Here is a 6,000-nt window from a genome sequence, read left to right as displayed (position 1 = left end):
TAGTATGATATTAGTAGTATGAAAAGTAGAAAACACAGATGATACAATTATATTTTAAATTGTGAAAAGAAAGATATGCTTTACAGATTTATTATTGTACTACAGTTCAGTTATTATTTAAACAGTATTCTTAACTTAGTTGCCATACACTAGTAATAGCATATTTCCACTTACTGAGCATTGACTCACCCCATGACTTTAACATTTTTCAGGTGAGCTAGCTGGGTGAGCAGATCAGGCTCGTGGATAGAGAGTATTTTGATTACCCTGGTTATAGGGTGAGTTTTTGTCAAAGTTTTGTATTTTTGGGGTAGATGATGCTAGAGGGATTTGTTTTGTATGGCTATGGTCGAGATATACTGGATTCTAGTATTGTATAGTATTTACATATATATATATATATATATATATATATATATGGTTATGTGATTTGTGTTCCGCTGCTTAGGTATGGATATAGATATTAAAAAAAAAAAAAGTAAGGATTTTGAGGATGTTACAACCACGACACTCCTGGAGAAGTTCTCTCCAAGTTTACTGGGGCGGATTGTCGGTGGGATCGAGTTGAATTTCTTCCCAGAGATAGGGTAAGGTCTTTTATTCAGTTTTTGGTCTTTTGGCAGTTGTAAAAAATGACAGAGACAAAGAAATAATGATGTTTTGTTCTAGCAAATGTTGTTTTTAGGTTATTGAATAGAAAGCCCTGCGGTTGTTGGACCGGTGTACCATAGGCGCTTTCCAGTAGTCAGGTAAGGGGAACATGCTATGTTAGGAAACTTCATTATGATTTCACTACAAAATATAGATTGTTATCAAATTATTATTCAGATTATATATATATATATATATATATTTATAGTTTCCAGAACCTGATAATATTAATATTTATTTGTGTGACTTGAGTTGATAACAGAACAGTACTATATTTAGAGAATATGTGAATACCATGTCTATAGTTATTAATAGAAATATCATGTTGTTTGCATGTTATAGAATGATGAATTTTTTAGTGTACAGTATACTCAGAAATATGTATTTTCTGTAATCTCAGAATAACATGTTTATTAGTACCATAATGCCCCGATATACAGATATTCAGACAGCAGTTTAGTTATACTGAAATCAGATTTTCAGTTAGTTATTTAGAATTTCAGATAAATTTTATGGGGTTATGGATGCTTTAGAAACCACAGTAAAAGTGATATATTACAAATATGAGTTACCTATATAGTATTAGACCCTGATGGATCAAATAACTGAACACGGTACTGTAGCTACAGATATTCAGTTAAGAGTGCAACCACTTTACTCAGATAGTAAGTGGTATGAGGTCGATCGTGCCCACGTCGAGACAGGCTCTCCATCATATATGGATTAAGGGGGCTGATTAGACTATCAGAGTTCTGTTGACTTACCCTGGTCGGCCAGCTAGGATAGGTCCCACCTTTGGGCCACACAACCCTGTCATGAGGGGTTAAATTATGACATACAGCCATCCAAGGAAAGTTTCTTAAATATTATAAGTATAATTAGATTTCCAGAAATAGTAGTAGTATTATGAAAAGTAAATTTATATAGTTTTAATATATGTTCCTTATACCGACATTTACAGTTCCAGTTATTCATGATATTATTTTTAAAACGGATTATTTATACAGAAATATAACTCAGCAGCCACACACTAGTAATAGCATGTTTCGTCTTACTCAGCGTTGACTCATCCTAGTGTTGAATTGTTTTTCAAGTGAACCAGCTAGGCGAGCGGAGTAGGTTCGCAGGTAGAGGGGTTGTTGTACTACCTTTTTTGAGAGTGAGTATTATTTTTGGGTGGCATGTTTTGTAAACCCTTGTTATCTGTAAGGGTAGTTTTCGAGAGAACAACGATGTTTGTATATTATGGGATGATTTGACACTCTGGTATTGTATTATGTGTGGTTTTATTTTATATGATTGGCCTTCCGCTGTTTAGGTTAATGATTGAATTTAAAAGTAGGGAAAAATATTTTATTTTATTAGCAGGTCATTTTAGCTCCTCCTTACTATATGCATATAAGGCACACTTGAATCATTTAACTAGATATTTCATATCATTGGACCTTTACAACATGCAAAAAGAAGAGTTACGCTAATAACTACCGCAGGAAGTTGGAATTTGATATTGGTGATCATGTGTTTTTGAAAATAACTCCGTTAAAAGGGGTTATGAGATTTGGGAAGAAAAGTAAACTTAGCCTTAGGTTCATTGGGTTATAAGATTTGGGAAGAAAGGTAAACTTAGCCCTAGGTTCATTGGCCTTTTCGAGATTCTAAAGAAAGTGGGGCCGGTTGCCTACATGTTAACTTTACCACCTGTTTTATCCAGGATACACAACGTATTCCATGTCTCCATGTTGAGGAAATACGTTCCAGACCCTTCTCACGTAATCAATTATGGTGAATTAGAGTTCAGTGATTCACTAGTTTAAGAGGAGGTAACAGTACAGATTCTGGACAGGAAAGAGTAGGAACTACGTAATAAGAAGATTCTTTTAGTGAAAGTCCTGTGGAGAAATCACGCAATAGAAGAAGCATCTTGGGAGCTTAAGGAACAGATAAGGCAGAAATATCCACATTTAATCAGTGAAGTATAGCTGTAATCAGAAAAGTGTAAGTAATGATGAAATGTTTCTTTTGCAGGTTAATTAGTATATGTAATAGTTTAGTTAGTGAATAGTATTTAGTTTTGGGAGAATTTTATTATATATATATGTAATCTTCTAGAACTCGGAATGTAACCATGGTATTCCTCCGCCATAAGTGAGGGTAAATAATAAAATAAGTAGACTGTTTATTTTCAAGGGATGGTGAATCATATGGATAGTAAATTTCGAGGACGAAATTTTATAAGAAGGGGAGAATGTAGAGACCCAAAGAAATTATAATAATTAACTAATAAGAGGAGAGAAAAGAAATTGAATTTGGAATTCAAATAGGGTCTCATCGACAAACACAATATGTTCGTCGACAAACACGCTTGAGGGGATCGTCAATGGGGACACGTGTCTCATCGATGAGAAGTTACCAAGAGGCTATTTTTAGCTCTGAATTTTGTCGATGAGGAATAGCATTCGTCGACAAACTTCCTTTGTGGCCTCGTCGACGAAGTGATGTGGCTTGTCGACGAGTGCAGGTGTATAAATAGTCTAAACTCGATTTTTCTATAGAAAATTTCACGAAGAATCACTCACTCTCACTCTCTCTCTCTCTCTCTCTCTCTCTCTCTCTCTCTCTCATGTTCGTACCCTCTCCCTTCTCTCTAAGATTTCTTGCTGGTTCGACGATCCGAGGCTGCCACAATACTCCTAGGAAGTTTCTCTCCAAGTCTGCTGGAGTGGATCGTTGGTGGGGCTAACTTGGACTCCATCCCAAATTCAGGGAAAAGTGTTTTATTTAGTATTTGGCTTTCCTACAGTTGTAGAAAATGTAGTAGTTGAAGAAATATTGAAGTTTTGTTCAGGGAGATGTTGCTTTCAGGGTGTTGAACGAGGAACCTTACGGGTGTAAGACTAGACTTTATAGGGGCTTTTCAGAAATTAGGTAAGGGGATAAACTAAGCCAGGATTTTATGAAAATGTATTTATTATTTTACAACATTTAATTTCAGATAAATATGTATACTGTAGAATTATGTTGAAAATAATGCTGTTGATCAGAAATATGGATTTCTTGTATAATATAAAAAATAAGATTATTACCTCTTTTGTGTGGCATGAGTAATATTTATCATGGAAATTATGATAAGGAAATATTATGTTTATAAAATAAGTATGTTATTACTGCTTTTAGAATAATAATAAAATGATACAAAGATTTTTCAAACTAAGGAATCTATATGATATGTCGGCGTAAGGGCCAAGGATTTTATACGATATGCCGGCATACGAACCAAGATTTTATATGAAATACCAGAAAAAGGGCTGAAGGCTTTTATGATATGCAATACCGGCGTAAGGGCCGTGATTTACAAAATACAAAATGCTGGCATAAGGGCCTTAAATTTTACATGATGTGTTATGCAAAACTGTATAAAGATATTAACATAACAGATATTATTATGAAAAAGCAATGTATCATTATTTGGAAATATGTTATATGTTATCAGAACCTGGTTGGCTTGGTTTAGGCTATCACGAAGCATGGTACCGTAGCTATATGATCATGATCATGTTTATGTTAGTGCTACCACTTGCCGTACAGGGCGGTGGGAGATCAATAGTTGATGTGGTTTATTGTAGCACAGGCATCCCTCTGGTGTCCGGACCAGGAGGGGCAGACCCATCGTACTTATAGACTTATGTTGATCTAGTGTGGTTGGCCAGCCATTGCTAGGTCCCGTCTTCGGGCTGTATAACACCGTCATGTGGGGGTAAGACATGACACTAGCCAACTATCCACCTAGGGTGTTTTCTATGTACAGTTATATGAGATGATTTATACGTATAGAAATTCAGTATGTTATACCATGTTATGATTAAATATGTTTTCTCAGATATGATACAAATAGTTTTATCAAGTGTGATTTTGTACTATTATACGTATAACACGAAAATACTCATGTTGTCACACACTGGTATTAGTTTATTTCTTTTACTAAGAGGTGTCTCACCCCAATTATATAAATATTTCAGGAGCCCCAGATAGGAGAGCGGATAAAGCTTTGCAACGCTAAAGTTCGATTGTTCTACCCTATCTGAAGGGTAAGTTTTTGCTAGGGTCAGACGAATTTTTGGGCGGCGACCCTAGTACTCTTTTGGATGTTTTTGGTTGTGTGTATTCATATGAAGGTTGTAGTAAACTCTGGTATTGTGTTAACTGGTAATTTGATATGTATATGATTTTAGGTTTCGCACTGCTTAGGTATCAGTATTGTATACTAGGTATACCCCTTGCACCCTTGGGTCCAGGTGGATTATGATTTATCATGTTGCTTATAACATACCAGGATTATTATATGGGGTATTGTTATTAAAAAAAAATTTGGTAAGATAAGCAGGTCGTTACACTTACTGCGTTTGGAGCACAAACCCTGTAACCACATATTTCAGTTCAATAAGCTAAATCCTATAATATTTACCATCCTAACATTCCTTGGCTCACACACTCCCGTTAACCAGTTAAACTTTAAAAACAATAGGCATAAACCATTGTCCTTACCTTAACTTTGGAGTGGTGCCTAAGATCCTTAAAACACAAATCTGCCCCAGTTAAAATGACGAGGATCGAACCTAGGACCTTGTAGTGGTATCCGATAGTCAATTTGGGGAAGATTTAATGGAGAAAATGAAGAGAGAGAGAGAGAGAGAGAGAGAGAGAGAGAGAGAGAGAGAGAGAGAGAGAGAGAGAGAGAGAGAGAGAGAGAGGAATGAGTTTAACCTAAAAAAATGAATTGAAACCTATTTATAGGTTTTTGACTCGCAACCTGAAACCGTCGACGGTTTTGTTTTTAGCCAAACCTTAATTCTGTTGTTTTACCCTTACCCGACTACACTAACTCAAAATCGTTGACGATTTTCTGAGTTCCACCACAACCGTCAATGGTTTGGCCTATGCCAAATCAAATTCTCCTTTTTCTTACTTATTTTTATTATTATTATCATTTTCCGGGTCTCTACACTTTGAGTTCAATGCGTTAGGTGGTGAGAGGACAATGTGGCCAGGAGCAATAATAGTTGTAAAAAGAGAAGCTTTGGTTTAGAAAGAAAGATTATTATTATTTTTGTGGCGCTAAGGAAGAAGATCTAAACAAACGAAAGAAAACAGACCACCCAGAACCAAAATACACAGAACACACACTACCCTAGAGACTTTAATGAGGAATAGGGACCAAAATAGAGAAATGAATAGGGATCAAAAGAGAGATCCTCCTTCTTTAGGTGTGAGAAGGGGTATTCAAAGTGTTTGTTAAGGTTCCACCGAGGAGGGGTTCATGGTTATATATAAGGGTTTGTGTAATGACCTAAA

Source organism: Malania oleifera, chromosome 4 (genome assembly GCF_029873635.1).
Source record: "Malania oleifera isolate guangnan ecotype guangnan chromosome 4, ASM2987363v1, whole genome shotgun sequence".
NCBI classification, from domain to species: Eukaryota; Viridiplantae; Streptophyta; class Magnoliopsida; order Santalales; family Ximeniaceae; genus Malania; species Malania oleifera.
Note: the sequence above shows the minus strand (reverse complement) of the source record.